At 36.7% G+C, this 27,163-nt stretch overlaps 1 long non-coding RNA gene across 1 annotated transcript; it reads right to left on the reverse strand.

Moving 5' to 3' along the window:
- Positions 1-3,132: 3,132 nt before the first annotated feature.
- Positions 3,133-27,163, reverse strand: LOC119625795 (uncharacterized). The gene is made up of 5 exons (XR_012095661.1): positions 27,051-27,163; positions 26,823-26,905; positions 22,236-22,322; positions 18,409-18,448; positions 3,133-3,339 (listed from the first exon to the last, which is right to left on the reverse strand). It is a non-coding gene; the product is annotated as an uncharacterized lncRNA (long non-coding RNA).

The raw sequence follows: 27,163 nt of genomic DNA on the forward strand, positions 1-27,163 counted from the left end.
AATAGGCAGTATTTTTTACTTTACATAAAATTTTGATTTTGGTAATAATGAAGACCTGGGTCTTTGAGTCTTCATTTCTGAAGTCTCTCATGTAAAACAAAACTTTGATTAAAGAAATTTGTTATGTTTTTCTCTTGTTAACCCGTTCTCTGTTATAGGAGTGTCAGGCAAACTCTCATGATAGGCGAAGAAAGGTGTCACAACCTTTTCACCCCCAGATCTCTCTCCCTGCTCTGCTCCAACCACACAGGTCTTATTAATACATGTCAGACACTATTCTGCCTTGGGGTCTTTGCACCTACTCTTCTCTTTGTCTAGAATGTTCTTCCCTCAGATGTCTGCACAGATTCTCTGACACTTCTTTCAGATCGCTACTGAAATATTATCTTACAAGTGAAGAGTTTCTTGACTACCAGTTTCCTGGTTTACTTGCCTATTTACTCTCTTCACACATTATTACTGTGAGATCCATAAGGGAAGGACCTTTGTCTATTTTATTCATTGTTCTAATCCTAGGACCTTAAATAGTGCTGGGCACATAAAATATGCTCAATCAATATTTGTTGAACCAATTTTCTGCTTTCTCCTCACTAACAAAACACTGAGTTTATTCAAAATAGTAATAAACCCATCGAAAATACTATTCACACTGTACTTTGTGTCTAAGAGTGATTGATTTGATTTAAGCCTAAGTCATTAGGTAGCTAGAGAGGTTTGGGGACAGTCTTATGAAAGGGAATGATGCATCCGGGAAACATATTATTGTGTGATTACCTGTTTTTTCCTCATTCCTAGCTGGAATATGAACTTGATGGCTGAAACTCCCACAGATATATTGTGTCAATGAAGAGATTCTAATGATTATAGCCACGGGCTAAAGAATGTAAAGCAAAAAGGTAAATAGAGTCTGAGTCCCTTTTATGGATACCAGTTTGACTGTTTGCCTTCTTATTTCTTTATACTAAGAGAAAAGAAAATTCCACTTTGTTTAAGTCACTGTTGTTTCAGGGTTTTGTTACTGGCAAACAAATATAATTCCTAACTGATAAAATGGTCATTTTCCTTCAGAAGCTTGTATCATTTAAAAAGAGAAGATAAAAATACAAGGAAATGTAAGTAGATATAGTAATAGCATCAGAAGTAGACTGAACATATTGCCTCAAAAATGCTCTGATGTGCAGTGTTATAAATTCAGAGCGGGCAAATATTGAGAGACTCCACAGAACTGGTAAGAAGTTGGTTGAAGAGGAAAGGCGCTGACCTAAGGTTGGGATGTAGAAGATACTTGGTGTGTTGAAAGAATAGCTTGCCAAGGTTGACTGAACAGAATACTTACTCTTAGGAAAGTGTTAGAAAATTAGGTTTTGAAAGACTATTGGGATTTACTTACAGAGAGCTAGCTTGGTGGTAGTATAAAAGGAAAACGAGCCGTGGAAATGAGAAAACCTACCAAGAATTTGGTTGTGGGAAACAAGAGTAAAGGTGGTCAGAGTGCACTGAGAGGGACTGGAGAAAGTCACAAAAATGGGAGGCCAGGATGACTTCCTAAGGAAAGGGCTTGGCTTCAGACACTTTATTTCAATATATCAGACCAATACCGAAATGGAACTGTCTAGTCAACTATAAGAGATGCAGAGGTAGGGCTTGGGGAAGAAGCCAGAGTTGCAGAATTAGATGAAGGAGATATTCATATATAGAAGATATAGGAAGTTATGTTCATAATGGATTAGGCATCTGTGAATAGCTTCAACTGTAGTTGGAAGAAGAGGATTTAGCAAAAGAGATAGATCAATGAGCAAGCTGGTGGGGAAACCGAATGTCAAGGGGACCAACAGATAATGATTTTAAGAATGAGGGTGGACAATTTGTCAAAAGCAAAACAACATTTTTTTTTTAAAAAACCCCAAACATTAAAAGCCAAAGCAGATAGGAATTTAGAGAAGACAACTGGATTTGGCATCTAGTTGCCTGGGAAGCTTTGAGAGCACAGCTTCAGTGGTGAGAATGGAGACTACTAGGAGTACAGGTTCAATTGTCAGTGAGGAAAGGCAGCGGCAGAGGTAAGGCACAACTCGAAGAGTTTAGCAACAAGAAGAAAGACCAGAGCTTGACTGGTCACAAGGTTGAGCACAGTTTGGCTTTATTTTGTGTTTTTAAAGGAGAAGAACTTTTTATGTTTTAAGAAGAAACCAGGAGAGAAAAGACTGATGCTGAAGGAGATTAAAGCAGAGAGAATTAATTTCAAAGCCTTCTTATTTTGAGGCTAGAGAGAATGTGAAGGGTATTTCAAGGTGGAAGATGAGGAATCTCCTTAGGAAGATTAATTTATCCATTAAATAAAAGGTGAACATTTGCTGAGAACTGAGGTAAAGGGAAATGGAATTAAATCAAGAAGTGGGGGAGGTTTTTTATGGTTACTGGGAAGTGTGTTTTGGCAAAGGTTTTAGTATTGTAATTACTAAATAGTCTGTGATCATGATGATGATGCACATAAAAAGGTAAGAAAAGTAACTTTATGTTGAAACAGGAAATCGAATAGATTTCCAAAAGCCAGCATTATCATCTTAAGCTCTAAGTTTCATCAATGCAGAATTTTTTTTAGGGGTCAGGTAACTATGAATTCAAGTCAAGAACTAGAAAAATTCCATGCTTTGTTTTCATTCCTCCTCACCTCCCAACCCCCAAAATCCAAACATTTTTGGATATGAAGCACTTTCCAAATCAATAAAGACTCCTTAGTCACATGAGGTTAAAAGGATCACAGCCAAAAAGCTGTGATCAGTGAACTCAGGCGTTCAGGATAAAGCGTAGATGGGACCTCCAGAGGACAGCCAATGCGGGTTCAGCTGGCCTCCACGTAGAGATAAAACCAAAATGAAAATTCCATGAAAGTAGGAACTTTGTTTACTTCTGATTCCCAGCACTTAACATAGTGCAAGGCACATACTGAGCCCTGAATTAGCGTTTTTTGACCGAATGTTGAATGAACACATGAACAAGCGCTGTGTCATGTAATTATCGATGTACCCAACAACCAGTATTTAAATGGCTTTTCAACAGAAAAACATTTCTTTTTCTCCAGTTGCAAGCTTAATTAAACTACACACACATAAGCACACACTCACAAATACGTTGTGTATTTACATATATATTTTTGAAGCACTGAAGCGCTCCCATCTTGAAGTGAGTATCCTAGGTGCTCCTCAGTGGTTCTGAGTGGTTCTGGGTGAGGATGGTTTGTGTAGCTCCTGAATTTTAGCCTTGCTCCTGAGCTCAAGAACTTAAAGAAGATCTGTAGAAGTTGCAGAGTGGAGGCAAAACATAAGAAGCAGCTCAAATCTAAAATGAAGAATTAAAAATAACAAAATGAAGATAAAGATCACCAACTCCATCCATTAAAACCTATAAACAATAATGGAATCATACCATACATACGTCCTACAACTTTTTTTGTTCCTGGCTCTGTTTCCATAAATGTTGATCTCCTACATTATTTTGTACTGGTGTCGTTCCATCATATTAATGTACCATTATTCAGACATTCTCACATATTCTGTTATAGATGGGCTTTTTCATTATTTTTTTTGGCAGGATCTTATGATGTTGTCCAGGCTGGCCTTGAACTCCTGGGGGTCAAGCGATCCTCCCACCTCAGCCTTCTGAGTAGCTGGGATTACAGGTGCACATCACCATGCTCAACCTGGATGGGCATTTTAACATTTTTAACAGGCTGCAGTGAGCATGTTTGCAGACCTTTTTGTACTTGTAATACGTTAGGATGGATTCCTAAAATTAGGTTTGCTGCTACCAATTTTTTATTCAAAACAATACACTTGTAAGCCCTTAGCAAACAGGAGATTCTTCTTTTCCAAACATTTTTTCCAGCATTGGCTCTTAGCAAGCTATTTAAAGTTTTGTCACTGATAAGCAAAATGGCTTCTTAGTGCTTTTAAATTTGCAGGTCCTTAGTTATTGCCAAGCATTTCCAACTCTTTTATGTTTATTGGCCATTTGTGTTTATTTTATGTGAACTGCCTGTTTAGATCCATTGTTTAATTTTCTATTGCATTGGCCTTTTCATATTAATTTATTTAAAGTAATTTTGTGTTGTGAATATTAACCATTTATTTGTAATATGTTGTGTTTTCTCCTAGCCACTTTTATTTTTGTTTATGTATTCTTTGATTAAAATTTTTAAAAAATATTTATACAATTATTAAATTTTTATATTGGGAGTTTGAATTTTAAGCTTTCCCAATACCAAGCTTAGAAAACCATTCCCCTTATCTTTAGTTTTAATGCTTTTATTGTTTTATTTTTACATTTAGATCTCTAATTCAGATTAAATTCATTTTTGTATGTGATACAAAGTAACATCTAACTATTTTCTTATATATAAACATCCAATTGCTTTAACAAAATTTGCCTCAATCCATTTTCCTTGGGATTTAAAATACTACGTTAGCACATATTGAAACAGGATATTTCCCTGATCCCTTCGCGGGACTCTTGACAGAGGTGCCCTGTTTACTCAGCCTGTCACTCTCAATTCCTTGCAGGAGGGAGTGAGTGAACTGGAGTACACCAGTGCTAGGACCAGTTAGCTGCTTCAGTGTCAGCAGCAGCGAACTCCACTTACTTGGATCTGCCGCGTTCCACTCCTCGTAGGAGGAAGTGTGCAGGTGAGCGGGTGCAGGAGCTGGGGTGAGCACTTTTGGGTGCCAGCAGGAGCAAACTCTGTGCAGGCCCCGCGACAGCATCAGCGGGGGTACCTGTGACTTCTGAAACCCCAGTGGGCAGGTTACAGTACTCTTTTAGTTCTGCTGTTGCAGATGGTTTAAGTGCCAACAGGTCAGTGGGCCCTTTTGTATCTGCACTCGCTCCGGAGCTCTTGTCTATTGTCAAGGAAAAAGGAGGTTGCATGAACCAATTGAAGGTAAATGCAGGGGATTTTATTGCCAGTGAAAGTGGCTCTTAGTGGGAAGGGGAGCTGAAAAGGGGACAGGGAGGTAGGTAATTTTCTTCAGAAGTCTGGCCAGAGATGACTGGATTCTTCTCTGAAGTTACACCCTCAAGCTTTCCCTCTGAAGTCAAGCCGCTTCTCTCCAATGTCCAGCCATAGTTGTCCTGACATCCAGCAGTTTCTTCCTCTCTGTTGACTGAGTCTGGGGTCTTTATACGTAGAGGATGAGGTGGGGCGGAGCCATGGGTGGTTTAGGAAAAGGCAACATTTGAGCGGCAGAACAGGGATATAAATTCTCACTCTGGGCTGCGATTTCAGGCTTTTCAGCTTGAAAGTGGGGCTTCACCATGAACCCCTCCCTTTTCTGTCTAGAATTTTTCTGCCTCCTGTCCCTATCAGTATTACATTTCTACTTATTCTTGAAATTTTCTGGATTCTACTCCTACAATTAATCTGTTAGTGCTAATCTCCTCATTATGATACATTTTCCAGATTATCTTGGCTATTTTCCTGTATTTTCCCAGGTTTAATATCAATTTGTCAAGTTAAAATTAAATACACATATAAAACAATTGCTTTTGTAGTGAATTAATCTGAAAATTACATATTTATTATTTCCATTAGAGAATATGGCATATCTCTCCATTTTTTCAGATTATTTCATGCCCCTCAGTACAATTTTAAAGTTTCCTAGATATTCTAATATTTTTGTTGCATCACTTTATGCAATAATGTTTTTCATTTAATCTACTAAGCAACTAAAAATGTGTTAATAGGTTTTTAAAATATTGAATCATCCTTGAAAATGGTGTATTTTAAAAATTGTTTCACTGCATTTGATTTTACTGCACTGACGTTTTGCTTAGCAATTTTTGTTTGTATATTATTAAGGGATAATTCACTAGCACTTTTCTTTTAATGCTATCTTTTTTTTTATTCTGATGTGAATATTGTGTTGGTTTTGTAGTCTGAATAACACAAAACTGCCTGTCTTTGGAGAGTTAGTTATACTCCGAGCCTGGCATCTTATTATAGATCTTTGACAAACTTTTCATTTCCTCTCTGGATTAGCAGTCTGCTTGATTTTCTATCTTTTCGTGAATATCTGTTTCCATTTATAAATGTCTTCTGTATGTATTCAGACAGATTTTCTGTACAGGTCCTTAGGGATGCTTACCTCTGCCACTATTACAGTATTTTGGGCAACTCTTTCCCCAAATAATTCTCTCTAGCATTATCTTCCAACCCCAGATCACACAATTCAATACTCCCAAGTGCTTAAGAAACTTAGTACCTGTTTCTTACCTGTAACTTAGCCAGTTAGATTAGTACCACTAATAAAATCATGCTATGTCTTCGTCACATAAGCACAGAAAGGAAGCAATCTTGACCCCTATATGCCAGCTGGCCGCGCTAGGCAACCCCAAATTCCCCGATGTGGAATTTTCAAGCAATTGAAACTAAGTCTACATAATTTCCCTAGCAATCAAAGAGACAACCTCCACCTCCCCACTCCCTCAATGCTTTTTGGTTTTTCACCAACAGCCCTATAATATTACAGCTTTACAAATGTCCTGGCATGTATTTTCTTGCCGTACAGGGTAGAGACAAAATAAAATCCTTTGTGGACCCACAAGGAAACTCTCAATTGTGTTTTCTTCTTTTTACTTGAAACCACATACTCTTTTTCTTTGCATATTTTTCAGTTGGGTTAAAGGAGGCTGGAGTTGAAAATGTTCTGACACTTAAAAAATAATTATTGTCAGGAGGGTGTTTCCCGGTTTGAAACATAATTCAGTCTGCCTCTAAATAAATGAATGCGTCACAAGAGCTGGAAGCCAAGAGGCTAAAAATGACAACAAAAAACAAAAAAGAAACTCAACCCTAACATCAACTTAGGTATATTTCAGTACTTGGCGGCAAAAAATTAAACTCACATCTGTTATGGCTGCCTAGATCCCTACAATGTGACATATGCTTTGATAGGTCCAACTGGAAAGCAGGACCCAGGAAGAGACAGATTCAGCTTTCAGCCAATGATTCTTTGGATTGTCAGAAATTTGGCTTTAAGTTTCAAAATCTGCTCTCGACTTTCTAATTAAATTACCTTACTACAGATAATCAGATGGTGATGTATACAATTTCAAAAGAGAGAAGGTTTAAAAAAATATTTAGTTCATGAAATTGTTTTACAAATGAGGAAACTGAGACACAAGAAGGTTCATTAATTTGTCTAATATTCAACAGCTTGGTAGTAGCAGAACTCAGATCAGAACCTAGATCCCATGACTGAGAAAATATATTCTATCCTCTACATTGCACAGCTTTTACATAGGTAAGAAAAGCGGGTAAAGAATGAACCTTGGAAGACAAGCTGGGGTCTCTCTTTGGTTCTGTGTATACCTGAAGACTCTTGAACCTGCCATATTCCAACAGACATGTAAGATTTATGCAGAGTAATGTAAGATGTGGTATGTGGCAAACTTTAAGAGATATGCAAAATTACATAACTGACACTTTAGAAGACTAAATGAGGTGCATATAAAGCACTTAACATGAAGCTTGGCACCTATATAGAGCTTAATAAATACAAACCATACCTGGAACATAGAGACACTCAATTAATATTTGTTGTATCAATGAATATTTATCCATCTTCTTATTAAAGGCTCCTTCTGGGATATTCCTGACCTTGAAAATAAAGAAAACTGTCTCCCAGGATGAGTACATTTCTTTAGGCAACAAGATGCCCCTAGCATAAATTCAACACTTTCAGCTGAGAAACCTGGGCTCTCAATCTTCAGTTACCTCATGGTGGCAGATAGTACCGGGTTCTTGTCAATGGTGGAAAAGGCAATTGGACTTTTGTTTGATGTTGTGGCAGAGACTGATAGTGGCCCACTGGGTCAATTAACTATTGCGACAGTACTGCTGCGTTAACAACCAACCACGAAGATTTGTGGAAATAGCTCATTACTGAAGTAGGTAAGAGGAAGATGAGTCCCTAGGGGAAAGGGACAAAAAGTGAGGATGCAAGCTTTAAAGAAATATTTTCACGGAGGAAGATTATAAGAATAGAATTTTCCTTGTCTTCCTTTTAAGAACTAGAGACATTTAATTGCATAAGAAATAAGTATTACTATGATGTCCATCTCTTCGTAACACAGTGACTAAGACTACAGAGAGAAAACTCTAGTTACTTTACAGTGCTCACTCATTGTAGCAAATGGGGACATCAATCAAGTTTCAAAATCAAGTGGATATGAGTCAGCATGCTGATTCCTGATTTACTAGATCTTGTACAACGTATCAGTAATAAGTCTAAATTTCCCTATCTATCTGTAAAATGGGGATAATGTTAAGATCTACTCAGAAAATGTGTGGGTATATCTAAATGAAATACCTTGCTTTAGGCCTATCTTTTAATATTTGGTTGAGTCTAGCTGCTCCAGCATCAACAAGTTATATCAGGTCCTTCTCCCAAACCCTCCAAAAGGTCCTACCATACACCTGACTTTCATGGATGGAGATGGTATCTCGTCAGGACAATACCATTCAATTATTTTTCTTTTACTTCTATTATTTTGGCGCCAGTTACACAGTCACCATCACCTCATGGTTAGGACTTAGATACATAGTAGGAATTCAGTACACTGTAGTGGTGTCCCCCTCAGCAATTGCACTGCAAGAAAATATTTAGAATTAAAAAGCAAAGTAGGTCACTAACTAAAAGGAACTAGAGAGTTGGCAGGTCGGTAGGTGGCTAGCTATGGTGTGATGCCCACCTGAGTAAAACAATGGTGGAGAATAGTAAATAGGAAGATAGGATGAGACAATGTGGAGTGCTAATCTAAGTCTACTAGGTTAATTGCATTACTTGTAGCAAACTGAGTTGTAAAGGGAGAAATCAGTGAGATGTGAGATTTGCTGATGATATTGGATACCAATGAAGTAAAAACCAGCAATAATCAAGGATCATATGCACCATACAAAGACGAATTTGGAGACCTTACCTGACTTGAACAAAGTGTTCTCAAGTAGAAATATTATGAAGCCTATAATCCTGAGTTACAAAAAATCATTTTAGCTTTTTAAAAAATTGTTGAGATAATTATAGATTCATATGCAGTTATAAGACATAGTACAGTGAGACCCTGTGGAGCCTTTTCTAAGTTCTCCCCAATGGTAATAACTTGCAAAGTTACGGAACAATATCACAATTAGGATGTTGACATTGATGCAGTCAAGATACAGAATAGTTTCATCACCACAAGAGTCTTTTAAATTATCCTTTAAAGTCATACCCACTTCCCTAACAGCCCCATTTCTTGCTTTTCCCCTAGCAACCACTAACCTGTTCTCCATTTCTATAATTTTATCATTTATAAATGGAAACGTAACCTTTTGAGATTGGCTTCTTTCCCCCACTCTGTACAATTCTCTAGATTTTCATCTAGATTGTTGCGTGAATTGATAGTTCATTCTTATTTACTGCTGAGTAGTATTCTATAGTATGCACATATTACAGTTTCTTCAACCAGTCCACCATGGAAGGACACCTGTATTGTTTCTAATTTGGGGTCCATAAATAAAGCTGCTATATTCGTGTACAGGTTTTTATGTGAACACCAGGCTTCATTTATCTGGAAAATTATCTACATGTGCAATTGCTGGGTTGTATGGTAGTTACATGTTTAATAGGTGTTTTTTTTCTTTTTTTTTATTTTGACAAAACCACCAAACTACTTTCCGGAGTGGCTGAACAATTTTACATCCCCTCCAGCAGTATATGAGTCATTCAGTTTCTTTCTCCACATCCTACCACCATTTGGCATTGTCACTATTTTTTATTTTAGCCATTCTGATAGGTGTGTAGTGATATCTCATTGTGGTTTTAATTTGCATTTCCCTAATCGCTAATGATGCTGAGCTTCTTTTCATATGCTTATTTGCCACCTGTATATCTTCTTTGGTGAAATGTGTCTTCATGTCCTTTTCCCATGTACTACTTGAATTGTTTTCGTTTTTACTGCTGAATTTTGAGAGCAATTTGTGTTAGAGATACTAGCCTTTGTCAGATCTATGACTGGCAAATATATTCTCCCAAACTGTAGCTTTTCTTTTCGTTGTCTTAATAGAGTCTTTGGCTGGGCAAAAGTTTTTAATTTTTATGAGGTCCAATTTATTTCTTCCCTTCTTGGATTATGCTTTTGGTATTAAGTCTAAGAACTCCTCCTAGTCCTAGATTCCAAAGATTTTCTTCTGTTTTAGTAGAAGTTTTACAGTTGTATATTTAAGTTCATTGTGTATCTTGAGTTAATTTTTATGAGGTGTGAGGTTTAGGTAAACGTTCATTATTTTGTGTATAGATGTCCAACTACCCCAGCATCACTTGCTAAAAAAGCTAATCTTCTCCATTAAATTGGTCTGTGTTTTGGGAGAGAAAAATAATTTTGGCCTATTTGTGTGGGTTCTAGTCTCTTTCTGACTTTTTGCTCTGTCCCATTGATCTATGCGTCCATCTCTCTGCCAGTATTAAACAGTCTTGATTACTGTAGGTATATAGCATGCCTTAATATTTGGTTGAGTGATTCCTTCTGTTTTATTTTTCTTTGTGAATTTTTTTTGGCTATTCTATGGTTTGTTCTTTTCCATATACATTTTAGAATAAGCTTGTTCTACCTGCAACAGAACTTGCTTGAATTTTAATAGGAATTTTGTTAAACCTCTATATCAGTTTGGGTAGAACTGACATCACTAATATGTTAAGTCTTCCAATTATGAATAGAGTATATTCTCCATGAATTTAGGTCTTATGTGATTTATTTCATCAATATTTTATAATTTTTAGCATTCATATTTATACTTGTTTTGTTAAGTTTATATCATTTTTTTGGAGTGGTTATAAATGGTATTGTGTTTTAAATTTTGCTTTCCACATGTTCATTGTTGGTATTTTAAAATGGGATTGATTTTTGCATGTTGATCTTGTAAATTGATCTTTTAAGAATCAGTGTTATTTTAAAATGTATTTATTAGTAGTCTATTCTGTGCAAATTACATCATATCTTGGGGAATATTAAAGTGTAATGATCACTACTTACATTGTATTCTTACCATTCAACTTGTTTCTAGCAAAGATTCAAGTAGTGAAAACTATAAGACGAAATTTTAATCCATAGATTTGATGAGATGCCCTGCAAAGAGACAGGGAGGAAGTATTGGGTAAAATGAGTCTAAAGAGAACAAGATGGGGGAAAGATTGCAGACCCAGGCTTTGAAATATCTAGATTTTAATTGCCTTCCAGATATTTTCTGTGGCTCGGGCAAGCCACTGAATGACTATCTCATCTGTAAATATTTCATATCACTGAAGTACTTTTTATTCCCCAGCAACATATTTGAGAATCCAATAACATCATACTCATGCTTTGGAAATATAAAAATAGAAAAAGTTAAATTTTCTTTCCTTGAGTGATTTAAGTAATTAAGAGTCATTTTTGACTTGGAAAATGCTTTTAAGTTTTAGTATCAAGGTGAGATGTATATTATCAAGGTAGCCTGTCTACAAACAGCCATGCAGCCATGTTTCTGGGGAATGGGAGTTAATTACATCACACTATGTATGAGTGAGTGTCCCTTCCATCCAGGCCAACTGGGCATTATTACAAGTACAAGTAATTGCCTTGCCTTTCATCGCTCGCCTAAATCATTAGAACACAAGATTATTAAACTAAGACCTTACCAATTTAGCTGCTCAATGATGAAGTCTATTAGACCATCTGCTACCTTATCAACACCAGGCACAGCAAGTCCAGGCAACTTTATACCCAACATGTAGCATCATACTGCTTCCAATTGGTCCATATACTGTTTTTAAAGTGATTGTTATTTAATTGCTAGGGCTAACAAGCAATCCAACAACTGCTTCTCAGCTGTCAGTAAGACTTGCCAAAAGTGGACTGTTTGATTCAGAAAGAGCCATCCCACCGCGTAAGTTTGTTTCAAATCATGTTATTCAGGCTAGAGTCTGGAAAGATTATTTCAGGAAGGTATGAGTCTTAAAGACACAGAATTATGACCACATCCTCCTCTCAGCTCCCGTTCTCTCACTATATGAAGGCATAGTTATTTTAAGAAGGTGAATAGCAGAAAGAAAGGTGAATATAGAAAATATGTGCATTTATAATTATCTCCTCTCTCTGGTCCTTCTACTCTGTTCTACCTCTTATCTCCACCTAAAGGCTGTAGTCACTTCTATATTGTTCACTATCATACCCAGCACCTGGTAGGTCTTTAACAAATATTTCATAAATGAATGGATGTTTTCTAGGTGAATATATAAGGACACTCACATATACAGGGAGAGAGGTGAGAGATGATGTGCACACAGAGTTTGATGGGAGGAGGAGGAAAGGCTTGCAGGAAGCCCTAGGCAATTTAGTCACTTCGTTCTCCTTCCGGTGCTACCGAGAACCAAAAAAACTAGAAAAAATGATCTGAATATCTTGGAGAACTGACATATTAGTAAAGCATTGAAAAGGAAAAACGACAACGTCTTGGGTAAAAATGGAATGGGGGCTTTGCCATCCTCTTCTCCCAAATAAAGCCTGCTGTACCATTCTTCAGTGACACAGCTCCTCCACGAATCTTCATACCTGCAGTAATGAGGTTTAATCTACTTACTGGCACTTAACCATATATTGCTTGATAGTGGTTGATACAGTTTGGATGTGGGTCCCTGCCCAAATCTCATACTGCAATGTAATCTCCCTGTTGGAGGTGGGACTGGTGGGAGGCGATTCGATTTGGCTCTGTGTTCCCACCCAAATCTCATCTTGAATTGTACCACCATAATTCCTACATGTTGTGGGAGGGACCCGATGGAAAATAATTTGAATTATGGGGGCAGTTTCCCCCATACTATTCTTGTGGTAGTGAATAAGTCTCACAAGATCTGATGGATTTATCAGGGGTTTGCACCTTTGCATCTTTCTCATTTTCTCTTGCTGCCACCACATAAGAAGTGCATTTTGCCTCCTGCCATGATTCTGAGGCCTCCCCAGCCCACATGGAACTGTAAGTCCAACTAAACCTCTGTTTCTTCCCAGTCTTGGATATGTCTTTATCAACAGTGCAAAAATGAACTAATACATGAGGTGATGAGATGCTGGGAGAAGATTTCTCATAAATGGTTTTGTACCATCTTGCTTGGTACCGTCCTCGTGATAGTGAGTGAGTTCTTGTAACGTCTAGTCATTTAAAAATATGTAGCACCTCCTTCCTCACTCTGATACTCCTGCTTTTGCCATGTGACCTGCCTGGTCTCCCTATGCCTTCTGCATGATTGTAAGCTTCCTGAGGCCTTCCCTGAAGAAGATGCCACTATACTTCCTGTACAGCCTACAGAACTGTGAGCCAATTAAATCTCTTTTCTATATAAATTTCCCAGTCTCAAATATTTCTTTATAGCAATGCAAAAAATGGACTAATTCAGAAGTATTCACCAAAGTGTATGACAACATTATAAGTTCATCAAAAGCAAGACTGTGGTTGCATGTATACCATAAGTGGCTAAGTACATAGTGCATATTGACCCTTGCAGACTGACTAATGGAAGGAGCTATGTTTTATCTCCTCAGCAGGTTGACAGAGAAGGAACATGTATCTCTAGGTCACTTCCTATTATGTTTTTCAAAGGTTCCAGGTGGCAAATCCACAACTTCAAAAATTCCTTTCTGGTACCCTTAAAAGAATTAGTGGATAACAGGGTCCCTCCTTTAAAAAAATTCCCCTCTTATTACTTTACTCAGATTGCTTAAGATGTCAAATTCATTTGGAACATTTGAAAAGAGTAATGGTATAATGAAAACAGTGGGTTCTTTGAAGCCAGAAAAACTGGGTTCGAATCCAGTCTCATTCCTTATGACTCTGAGAACAAAGGCAAGTTATTTAACCTCTAAACATTGTTCTTTCTTCTTTTATAAAGTGGTGGTGATGAGTGGCTGTTAGAATTAAATGTGTATAAAGCTATTAATTGAGATAATGAGTATTATTTAGGTAATTATCAACTTTGACCTCTGTAATCCTTGACTTCTCTTCTGAAGAAGAGGATAATGGTGATATTAATTTCATATGGTTAGTGTAAGTATTGAATGTACAGCTCAGAGGGAAGAGTAAAGGGGGGTGATGGTATGTGAAAATTACTGTTTTCAGAATACATTTTACTCCAAAATTAATTTAAAGCATTGTCCACATTAAAGCAAACACAGAGCTATATTTAAATAGAAAGGAATACACATGGTTTCATACTAAAACACACATTTCAGAGCAAATTTCTGGTTTGCTCTGGATGTACAGAGCCACTCCTTAGATGCTATGGAATTATGTATACTCCATTCTGCTCTTAAGGTAGTTTGAAGGAACAATTTGGAAAACATTAAGAAAATCATTGGCAAACCATAAAACACAAAAAATGTTAATTGAGATGACGCATCTGGTGTCTGCTAAGCTTCTTCAGTATGACCAAGAGCCAGGGGTCGGACACACAAATGAAGCATAAATTTGTTCCGCTACATTTTTAGTATATGCCTATATCCACCAGCTCTAGAATTCTTCCCTCTAATACCATCCACCAAAGGTTGTTCCACTTCCCTTGGGAGACTGAAAAATTCTTTGAGAACTGATTGGCCCTGTGGATTTAATTTCCCTAAGGAGACATTAAGGTAGATTCCAGCAAGTTTCTGGGGGTTTTTCAAGTGAATCTGATTCACTGTATTCTCCCTTCAGAGAAAGTGACAAACACTAAGTTAGCAAGTCACAGGAATATCACACTTTATACTGCCTGCAAGAGTTTTCTAACTGTTAATCTGAGAATCTGATCCTTAGTTTTCTTAACAATTCATCCTATGTATATCTAAAAGTTACATATTATTGGGACATTTTTGTGTTTGGAAAGCTATTTGTTACAAAAATTATATTCACACTTCCCCTGTCACCATCATAACAATCAACACAAAATCCTCCTCAAAAGCAGCAAGTGAATATGTAATAAGCCAATGGTATAACTGGGCTACTATACCTGCAGATTATTAGTTGCACGTGGTAGACAATCAAGGTTAGGTGGATTTGTTTATTCACTCAACAAATATTTGCTGAAGGCCTAAAATAGGCCAGACACTTGCCAAGGCATCGGATGGATAGATGGATGAACGGATGGACAGGTGGATGGATACATTTATGATGATTATATCAGTGAATGGATGGCTCTCAAAAATGCATGACAACTAACACCTGATTTAAACTAAACATAGTAACCCTAGAAAACAGCAAGGGTATAGAGCTTTTTTTTTTTTTTTTTTTTTTTTAAGGAAAAGAGTCAGGTCTGTAACTATTGGGACACACACTATTTCAGATATAACTTGAGCTCTGAGCAGAATTTCCTGGGTGTTTGTGATAGTTAATCATAGGAAAAATTACAAGTAATTTCAAACTTATTAAGTAAAAGCTTTTCTTTGATTTCATAGCCAGTGTACAGATTCCCTTAATCCTACTTGGAAAAAATGTTTTGATTTTCCCCTGTTAGAGACTCTCAACTCTAGCATGTTGGAGCAGTACCAGCCTTCAAATCTAAGGAGAAATTTAAAATTTCTGTTACATTTTAATTTATGTTTTCAGTTTTTATAAGCTATGCTCAAACTTTGTTTTTGGAAAAATCATTTATCTTAGTGATTGCCTGCCACATCCATGTAGTACATTCATTACAAATGTCGGCTTCCTGGAAGACCAGGACTTTCTGGCTGTCTTGTTGATTTCTTTGCAACATGGTCCAGTGTAGAGTGAATGAATGAATGAATGAATTCAAAATGCAGACTAAGTTTTATCATTGCTGTTGTGACACTCTACCTTGCTACACATTGGACCATACCTCCCCATCACATTCTAACTCTTCATCTATGCAGCTCCATTTTATCCTTGATAACAAGGCATATTGAAAGAAAAAAGTGAATACAGTAGGAACAAAGAAAATATTTTAAAAGTTAACATTTACTGTATTTAAATAAAGTCAGAAAAAGCCATATGTATTATATCAGTCATTTCTTTCTCCTAGGCCACATAATAACAGTGGTTATAACATGATTAAAAAGTAGATATTCTCTCCTGGCAAAGTCCAAGTCTTGAAACAGACCAAGCTACCCACTTTCTTTGTTATAAGCAAAATATGCTAGAATCATATAGAAATAGTCCTAGCTGATATTTTCTCCCCACTTCTTATTAGTGTCAGGCTTTGAGACCATATACTTTTCACCCATCAAGACAATGGTTAAAATAATACCTGGATCCATTTATATAGAAAATGTCAAATAAATTCTATCCTCCTCAAATTATTGACCAGCTTGCTAGATTTTTACCCACTTATTTATTCCATTAATAGAACTTAGACATGATTTACTAATAATCATAATCATAATAATATCTTCACAATCCTCTCCCCAGCATATTAGTCTTGCCCAATGATGATTCTTTTGAAATTCAGCCAAGTATCTTTGAAAGCTCTGGAATGAAGTACTCACAAGTATAAAATCAGAAAAAAATGCCCATCTATACCACTGAGAGCTGACTTGCCAAGACATGTATGTGTAGGTCTAGCCTGTCTTGAGGCAATATTTTATTTCAATCCAGAACGTTTTCCAAGGCTAGAAAAAAGATGGCTAATACATCATTTGGGACCAGAAGTGTCATGCCTAGGTTGAAGTTACACCTGAAAGATCCTGTCTGTTATGGGATGACTTGTGCCCTCCCTTTCTTGTCCCCAATTTCATATGCTGAAATCCTAAGCCCCAGTGCCTCACACTGTGACTGTATTTGGAGATGAGACCTTACAGAGGTATTTCAGGTCAAATGAGGTCATATAGTTGGGCCTAATCCAATATGACTGGTGTCCTTATAAGAGTAGGAGATTAGGGCAGGCACACAGAGAGGGAACATGTGAATGAAGACACAGAGAGAAGATGGTCATCTGCAAGCCAAGAAGAGAGGCTTCAAAAGAAACCAACCCTGCTGATGCCTTGATCTTGTTGATCGTGGGCTCCTAGGCTCCAGAATCATGAGAAAACAGGTTTCTGTTGATTGAGTCACCCGGTCTGTGGTACCTCATCTTGGCAGCCCTAGCAAATTAATAGAGTGTCTTAGAAAATCTGGAGAAGAGATGCCTGATTAGGGCAAAGGGGAAGATTAAGAAAAACTGAAGTTCTTTCAGTCTCTGAGGCAGCAGAAGTCTGTGAAATGTGACTAAAGGTAGTTGCCCGCTTAAAAATAAAGGGAGTAGACTTTAATAAAGATGAGGAACCTTTCCTTTTGGCCTACTTACATTCAGGTGAAAACTAGATTGAGTTCTCCTTTGTTCCCCAGACAGCTTGCATTAGCAACTGGCCACTGCCAAGCTTGGGCTGGGAGGCAAGCAGGCTTTATCAGTATGCAGATGAGGCGCTTGGGGCAGGCTGCTAAACCAAACACCCTGTGTCAGCAGCCTTTAACCTGATGGAGGAATTCAGCCTCATTTCTGGCCAGCAAATCAATTCATCCCAGAGAGAAACCTTGGGGACAAAAATTCACACACCATCAGGAATTCAAAACCTTACCTCCTGCAAGACTGGCTTCCAACAATTTGGAATAATAATACACATCAACACAAAGACCCAAAGCAACAAAGACCATCTCAGACTGCTTAAACACACTTAAAAAGCTCTAAGCAGATGGTCAGTTCTGTCCCAAACTGAACAGGCTGCAGTGGACCTATCAAACACCGTGTTAGCACAACGCTTTCATCTTTATTCCAAACTCTAATGCTCACTAAGCATTCCCAATGACAGGCAAGCTCCATTTTCACTTTCATTTGGAGAAAGATGTGAACTAGCCCTCCCTCAAACACATTTAGGTAAATAACTGTCTTTTTAAATCCATAAGCAACAGCATCTTGTATATCTAAAATACCTTGTACTTTTCTTCTCTTGGTGGCATACTTAGCGTACCCAATACCCTGGATACATCATTTTTAATACCTCCCCCTCTGTACACAAAAATTTTCAGCAATAATCATGAAATTAAATGTATGATAATCAGAAAATAAATGTAAACAGTAAAAAATGTTATTTTATTGAACTTTGTATATCTAGTCATGTTAGTAAAAAAGAATAGAATAAAATAAAATACCAAAGTTAAAAAAAGAAGAATGGATTAATACTTTTAAATTAAATGCAAAATGTCCAATTTCAGTAACTATGAAATCATACCATTAATTTAACATTGGAGGTTTTTGCTCATTTCTTAGTTAATTAACTAACATTAAAGAAGAAACATCAATTTTAAAGATACTCAAATTTAAGTTATTCAAATGATATTCATTATTTAAGATATTTTATGTATAAACTAAAATTTGTACTTACCAAATGAAATACTACATCTTGCAGTTCATGTCCTGGTTCACTGTTTTAAATTTAAACATAAATTAAAACTCCAAGTGATCACAAAGATAAAGAAAAAAATGAAATAACTTGAGTTATGTTGCTTCATCTTTATTATTGGTAATTTAGGACCCACCACAGGAGTTTAAGACTCAAACTGTGCTTGAAGCAAACTTGAATGACTCAGAACTATTGAGAATTCATTGCTGAAACAAACACGTGTAGTCAAGTCCACAGGTGTCAGAAGCCAACCACAAAACTGAGAATCTTCCAGAGTAACTTCCATGTAGACTACCTGTTTAGTAAAGGGCAATAAAAATATGCTAATCTGAAGATTACATTTATAGCAATTGTCTAGAACCTAAACTCAAAAAGTTTGTTATGTGTGTGTGGGGAATAATCATTGATAAGTTTTAAATTGTTGGTGCACGATAGTAATAAAAAGCATTTTCAGTTGCGATTTATTATTTTTAAATTCTTTACAGACAATGCCTGTGTTTGGAGAGTATCATTCCCAATATCCCACTAAGTACTCCATTGACTTCTCTACCAAAGCTAAGTATGCATTAAGAGTTCCAAAGCGTTCCACTTTGTTCCCACTCATGCCATCCTTTATTCTAAGGGATAAAGGGAGAGATATAATCCTGCTCTCAAAATCTTGAGATTTTGAGATCATCAGTGGTGAAGATGCTCATCCTTGGAATTAATTTTGGTCTTCACCATTGATGCTAAGATTTTGAGGGCGGGGATTATATCTCTCCTTTCCTTGTTTCTCATGGCAGAAATGCCAATTAAATAAATGAATAAACCAATTTATAAAAGATTTACTAATTTTTATTAAATGTATATACAACATATTGGATAGCAATCCCATACATATTTTATTTAGAAACAGTTATATTAAATGTTATTTACTATTAAAAGCCTTAGGTAGAGGGACCTTACCAAAAAACAAAAAAAGATTAACAAGTCAGACATTAAAAAGAGTACATACTGTATAATTCCATTAAAAAACTACAGAAACAGGGACGCTATTCTAAGCTGCAAATGTTAGGATCATCACCTATTCTGCAGAGCAAGGAAGGGAGGTTGTGTTAATGACTAAATGGCAGTACAAGGGATGTTTGGGAGGTTCTAATAATGTTCAGTTTCACGATCTGAATTCTGGTGGCAAGAGTGTGTTCACTTTGTAAAAATTTCCCAACCTGAACATTTCTGTGTACTTTTCAATGGGTATATTATACTTCATTGAAACTATTTTTCTTAAAGAGGAAAAGAGCATGGAAAAATATAGTATGAATTAAAGAGAAAAGATATATTTTGACCACATATAAGAAATAGATGCTCAAAATCTTCCACAGAGTTGATTATATTTCTGGAATTTCTCTAACCTTCTACTATCTCCTAAAGCCACAGGGCATTGTCATTTTATTTTGACTACTTACTAATAACTGCAGAACTAAAACCAGCTTTAAAAATGTGCTCAATGACAGTTTGGGTTCCAAATTCGTCGTCTTTGATGCCCACGCACCGGACTGACTCTGTAATGGTCTCTTGCTGCCAAAGCTTTACTCTTGGTGCTTCGTTTTCCTCCTCTCTTGGCTTCTCTTGCCTCTTACTTACACTAGGCTTTCTGAATATTACAGAATATTCATATCAATACATTCTCTCAAGTATTCTGATAAACATAGAAAAATGTCCTTACCTTGTTCTCAGACCAAGTCAATTGATCCCCCATCAGTTTCTAGACTCCCCTAAAGTTTATCAGTGATGTCCTGGAGTGTCTGAATCAATTAAAAGTCCTCACCTACTTAATTCTCATCTCCTTTCCCATGAAAACGCCCACACCCCTTAATTTCTCATATCTCATACTCTTTTTCCTGAAAGGAGAATGATTTGGGAAGGAAGAAAAATGTGAGGGGAGATGCCTGTTACTCATTGGTAAAATGGAAACACACTAGGGGCATGAGAAAAAGAGAGGAAGAGAGGAACAAACAACAGCAAGTAGGTGAACCACAGGCAGTCAAAAGTGCTGCAATTTAACACAACGGTAACAGAAAAACATTGCTTACTGGAGTTTCTCAGAATCTAATGATAACCACAATAACAAGAACAGTATCAACAACAGCTATTATTTGTTGAGGGTCTACCATATGCCAGGCACTGAACTCAGCAACTACTTTAATCTTGTTGGACCTGCACAACAAGCCAAGAAGTAGGAATTTTAATTTCCATTTTACTGAGATTCAACCAAGTTTGAATCTACTTTTCATATGATGGTTATCACCATACAATATGGCAAATACAGCACAGAAAATGAAGGACGGCTGTATCACAGAGTGAGACCCAAGTTCCAGAATCCATTTGAGAAATATTGTTAGTTTCAATCATGAGCAATCCATGTTCACATAACAGAGATTATCGTTGATCGTATTTCTTGATATTAGCATTTATCATATTTTATTGAAATTGTTTGAGTACCTTCAAACTTCTGTGATGTTAGTTATTAAATTTTATTTAATTTTGTATCTGCAGCACCTGACACATCAGCAACACTGAAGATTATTGCAGGAAATAGCTCTCAATATTTTCATCTCTTGTCTTAATAAAATGAAATAGAGTATCATTCCTCCCATTTCAATAAATCCATATTGAGCAGCAAATCTCCACATTCTTTTATTCCCCAATCAGGTTAAAGCTAGGACCCCAAAAAACCAATAACCAAAATCAATAACAATGATTTCAAACTGTGCTAAACATCTCGGTGGCTTTTGTAGGGGATTCCATTTTGTTTATGTGTTGTTTCTGGGGACAAATTTAATTTATTCAAACAATCTGGCACTATCTAGATTCTAAATTACCTCATTTCTGTTTTCTAAGTAGTTTTTCTACCACCATAAGTTTTGTAAAACATCTTGTGGTTTGGATAAAAAAAAAATCGCTAAGGGTTATTTGAGGGTTATTTTGTTTCTTTGTTTCTGTTTTGTAAATAAAGAGATGAGTAATCTTACATGATATCATTTCCATAAAATAGATAAGTAGCAGTGATTTTACATCACAGCTTTGGAGGGTGTGTTCATAAACCGGAAAAATATTTATTGACAAAAAAAGTGATGAACAGTACCCTAGACAGGCTGCTGATGAAGGCTATTATGTCTCCTTGTGACTCAACTGGGGTCAGAATAAGGTGGTTGCTCCAGTTATTCTAAAGATATTTCATTCAAATGTCAAATTTCACAATAACTCATTGTATGGAAGATTTAGTGGAAATACTAATTAACTGAAAGTTATCTTTTCAGTTATACTTTGATACTAACTAGAGAAATCTTTGTTCTAGACAGCAATACCATTAGAACATTTACTGATCTAGTTTGTGTCTCCTTGTACAGTCAACATTTTAAACATAAAATGTCAAACAAACTTCTTCATGAACTAAAGAGATACAGACAAGTTTCTTTGAGAATGGGGCAAACATTTAGCGTCTTGGTGCCCAGACAGTGGAGTAAGAATGGGGCGCAATTAATACAATTTTCTTCATGATTTTCTCTGATCTTTCCCCATCAACTGATGGAAGAATCAACTAGAGAATAGTTATGTACCCTGGAGTACCACTGATCTCATTACCTGAGAATGTCTTTCTAGCCTAACAAGTGAAAACATGCTCTCTTATGATACATTCTTTATCATATCCATGTGCCTCAGAGGCAATGGTACAGCTGGGATCTACATTGAACAGGGTTCTTTTGTTGGCAAACAGAAGATAGCTCTTGTCTTTAGAGAACACACCCACAGAAAATGCTCTTTCTTACCTATCAAGAGGCCCAAAGTGTATCCAAGACTGGGAGTTAGAGCTGTCTTTCCAGTAGCCCCTCCATGGAACAGTCACAGGTACCCACCTGCTTACATGAACATCCAAAGGAAAAAAAAATTAAAAATTTGTGTCAGCTGTGAGGTTACCCAGATATACAAATGGAAGTTGTAGCTGTCAGTGCTATTAATGTGAAGAGTTCATGATCAAGAGTGTAAAACACTCTCTAGTTTTATGGTAACCTGAAGCCTGGAAACACAGGCAAATGAATTTCCACAATAAATGGGTTATTAGTGTTACATTATGATAAGTTATATAGTCAAAAGCATTGTATGATGTCTTCAGTGTGTTCTTCCTTTTTAGCAATTCATAGCTTAATGCTTTGTACAAAATTGCAATGAGCGTGGTGCATTCATGCAGAATTTCCATCAGTCCCCATGTATACATCTGGAATACAATGCCTTAGTAATTTATGTCTCTAATTTTCTCTAAATAAACCTGTGCCTTTAGCATATCCCAGAATAAGTAAGTGAAAGGGTTCAGATCTAATAAGCATACAGCCCACTTCACAACACTGTGTGGTTCCACCAAATTTAAGAAATTATCCTCCACCCAGGCCATCACCACTCCGTTGTAAGGAAATGGTGCACCATCATATACATTCACTCTGGTGACTTCACCTGGCCTGTCAACCTAGAATTTAGAGCTTTTTTTTATTTTGTAAGGGTGGAACGGACTATTCTTATATGGCAGTTTTGTCTAATGAACCATCGGTTATGATTCCATAATTAGAACATAACCTGTGCTGCTTCTTTACATTAATGTATTCCACAAATGTTAAATTCCTATATTCTAGACTACAGATTTCTAGATGCTTGAATTACATCTATAAACAAAACCAAACCCCAGCCTTTGTTAAATGTGAATTGTAGCAAGGAGATAAGACAATACACAATGAACATATAAGTAAGTATATAATATAGTATGTTTGGAGGTGACAAGCAATGGGAGAAAAAAGTAAGGCACATTAATAGGAAGTTTCATTAATACCTAGATACAGCATACAATGGGAAAAAATAAAAACAATGATAAATTTAAAAATAAACACAGAAAGTTAAATAGTCAATCTATAATAATATTTGGGTATGGCTGAGTTTCAAGAGAAGATGTTGTTAAAAAGAGACTGGAAAATTGGAGAGGAAACATCAACCAGCATATCTCTTGATCCCAAAAAAATCTTTGACTTTATGACATGGAGAATTCACAGGTGGAAAATTAGAGGAGATTTCAGTTTACCACTATAGTTGATTCATGCCCTCCTGGGCAAGCAAATAGTAGTCTACTTAGTCAACTTTCATTTTCAACTTGAAATGTTGGAACCATTTGTTTGGATTTTCTGACAGGTAGGTGACACTATAAGCCACAAAACTCAATAATCCTAACAAGCTTCAAGTGAAGATGTAGAAGTATCCAGCTCAATGAGTTGCCATTGCTTATACTTTGATTTCCAGCACAAAATGGCTGGCCTTTGGTTGGCTGTTTGGTGAAGCATGCTTATGAGACATGAGGAGCCAGTTCTAACTTCTAATTTCATGAGGAAATGCTGTCTGAACATAATGCATTTCCTGGGACATCTTGGTGTACACCATCATCCCTCCTCCCCATACACAAATTGTCACACCCTGACACCCTCCATCCTCAAATTCATGATCCATGACTCCTACTGACTGCACCAGGAACAATGAGGGTGCTCCATTAGAAGAAGGCATGGGGGGGTGGAGTGACCGTTGAGTATACTCTGATTTTTCAAAAAACTGTCATATGGCGAGATAGTGGGTTTCAATGCTGTCACCTATTCAGTCAGCCCAGATGAACTAGAATCACCATTTCAGTTATATCATAGCTCCAGGCAAGAACATGTCACCCCCTTTATTTCCAGCTTCCAACAAGCTGCTTAGGCAGATGCTAAATGTGGTCCTCCCTGCCACGTTGGGTAGAGTGGCCTTTGTGTGGGTTAATTGAGCCCCCACTCCATTTAATAGGCTGTTGAAGTCTTATTGAAACAGAGCTAGTGCCGCAGGTTAAATACATTGCAGTGCTCTTGCTAATCCTCTCATTAACAGGGCTGGAAAGCTTGTTGGGAGCTGTGAGTTTGCATATATTAACAGGGAGCTCTTCACTCAAGTGCTATCAATAAAATGACAAAGTCAGTTTGCAAATAGTGAAATCAACACTGACACAAAGCTAGATACCTTTAAAAAAATAAACAGCTTAATAACTGGTAAATCTTATATTCACACTTGAGAGAAGATAAAGATAAGCTGGGAAGAGATGACTTTTATTGGGTCAGAATTAAGATAGAAATGTAACTGATGTCAAACCACTGCAGAGACTAGCGGATGAAGTCGAACTGAGAAATGATGTTAATGAGCCATTGAGGGTAGGCCCACTTTTAGAAGCACCCAAAATGGCACAGTATGTTGTTTTTTAATAAAGCAGTGGAAAATAAAATCCTGGCACTGGCTGAAATAGGTAAGGTGGAGAGTTGTAGCGTTGCCATCTCCTAGGAAAACCATGCTGACATAACCATTTCAGAAAGCGTGTGGCATCAGAAGCAGACTCCTGATGCTGAGCCTGCTCTGTGCCAGCAGGGAAGTGGGGGAAAGGGGACCTGTGAAACAGGGGGAGGGTCACAGTGTTTCAGCTGAAGACTGCCCATCATCAGTTTGTGTGTCACACAAGAAAATGGAAAGAGGATTTGGGGACAAGAGTATCAGTAGATGGAGATAGTGTCACAAAGGACTAATAAATATGGCACAAAGACAAGATGATTGGCAAATGATCTGTGCTGTTAGCCATCCTTGATGCTTAGTGAAAAGACAAATAAATGCTCTATGATGTCAAACAGCAAAATGGAGCTTTTATGGCTGAATGGATTTTGAGTATTTTGGACAAAACGGTATCTACATTTTAGGAAAAATAAAAGACTCCCTATGCCAACTGGTTAAATAGCAGGAATTTACACCCCAGAGTATAATTTTAGAAAGTAGCAGATGAGGGGTATTGGTGATAGTTTCCTAGGACTGCTGAAAAACAGGGTTGTTTTGCTGCACCCCTCCCCCACTTGTTTGTTTGTGTGGAAAAAACAAACACCCAGGTTTCGAAGTAAATCAAGTGTCACTGATCTGAGAGTTTCTGATCTTTAGAAAGTATGTAACTTCAAAGTTATTTTGATTTTTAAAAAGTGCTTTGGACCAACTATCTAAAATTCTGTTAGTAATGAGCCATGTTAAAAGTGTTATGGTGGATAATTCTCAACTAGATCGGCAATCATTCTATCGCTAACTAGCTGTGTGACCCTAAGGAAATCATTTACTGGTTAGAACCTAAATGTTCTTGTTTGTAATATGTATGACTTGCACTAGAGGAAGTCTAAATTCTTCCCAGTTCTCAAATTCCATGATTAAAATAACAGAAGGAAAGAAGTATTTTGTAGATTTTACAAAGAAAATAATTGGTAGATTTTATTCTAAAACATAAATGGTTAACATAACTGACTTGTGATAATGGTTTGAAAGTAGAGGGAAAGTAAGCAGTCTTTGATCATTGACTTCTATTTGACCTACTCAATTATCAGTTCCTAGAGGAATGGGCTTGGCCTTATATGTTTCCAAAAAGCCTTACAGGGCCTCACACAAAATTGGCTTTAAATGTTTATTTATTATTATTTCAGAGACTATTTCTTTTATTTATTTATTTTTAATAAAGTGTATATTTATTATTTTAAAAATTACAGCACTGGTAAAATCAGTAATGAGGCATTAGACTGGTATTTTGTTACATTGTTTCAAGTCGCAATAAAGTTTCAGAGAAAATAGAAATACTGATTTTACTCTACATGTTCAGAGACTATTTCTAATGACTTTCCATCAACAATAGAGGCTAACATTTAAAAGTTTCAAACCTTTCCCATCACCCGCTTATCAGTTGACTTATGATTGTTTAATATCCCACTTTCTATATGAAAACAGTTTTCCAGTCTTTCCAATTGATCTTAAAGGAATCTCAAACCATCCCCTGTCTTTCTTTCCAACTACTACTGCCTTTCTCATGGTTCTTCCTATTGGTCTTCTTTCCCAAAAATCTGTACAACAGACAGGTTAATTTGCCTAATGTCCACATTCAAATATATTACTTACCTGCTTGCAACAGTTAGTGAATCGCCACCATGTGGCGGATTAGTTACAGACCCTTCACCTGCCATTCAAAACTTTTCATAATCTGGCTCTCACTATTTTAGTCTTATTCTCTCATACTAAACTCTAAAATATATGCTTTATATTGAGTGGAGTTGCTGAACCTTCCTTTACTTTCCCATTGCTGGGCCTCCACCATCCCAAGTGCCCCCAAATTTCCAAGCACAGCTCACACAGTATCCTAATTTCCTTTTAGTCCACGCACTGGAAACAAAATAAGAAGCTCCTAAGGTTTTCCGTAAATATTCCAATAGAATCTCACATTTTTCATTCCCACATGAAATTCTTTCGGAGATATTAGACAATAAATTTTATTCTGTGCTACTGAATACCTTGCAAGGTACAAACTTCCATAGGGAAGGGACGTTGTCACTATTTTGGAATTGCCGGAAGGTAACTTGAGAAAACACTTCACCTAAAAGAAGACCAATAAACATTTATTGAATTAAGTAGAATGATTTATCAAAAATACTTGTAAATGGCCCCTTGTGAATTCTAAGCTTCTATTTAAAGAAATCCTTTTAAAATGAAGATACTATCTGTGATTTACCCTTTGATACCTTAGAATCTCCATGGTTAGATTTTCTTTAAGAGCATTCATACACGTGGGTAGGCAAATAACTTTCCCTTGTGAAAGAGGAAATGCAGGTTCCTAAGATGCTTGGCAATATCA

This window comes from Chlorocebus sabaeus, chromosome 15 (assembly GCF_047675955.1).
Source record: "Chlorocebus sabaeus isolate Y175 chromosome 15, mChlSab1.0.hap1, whole genome shotgun sequence".
NCBI lineage: Eukaryota > Metazoa > Chordata > Mammalia > Primates > Cercopithecidae > Chlorocebus > Chlorocebus sabaeus.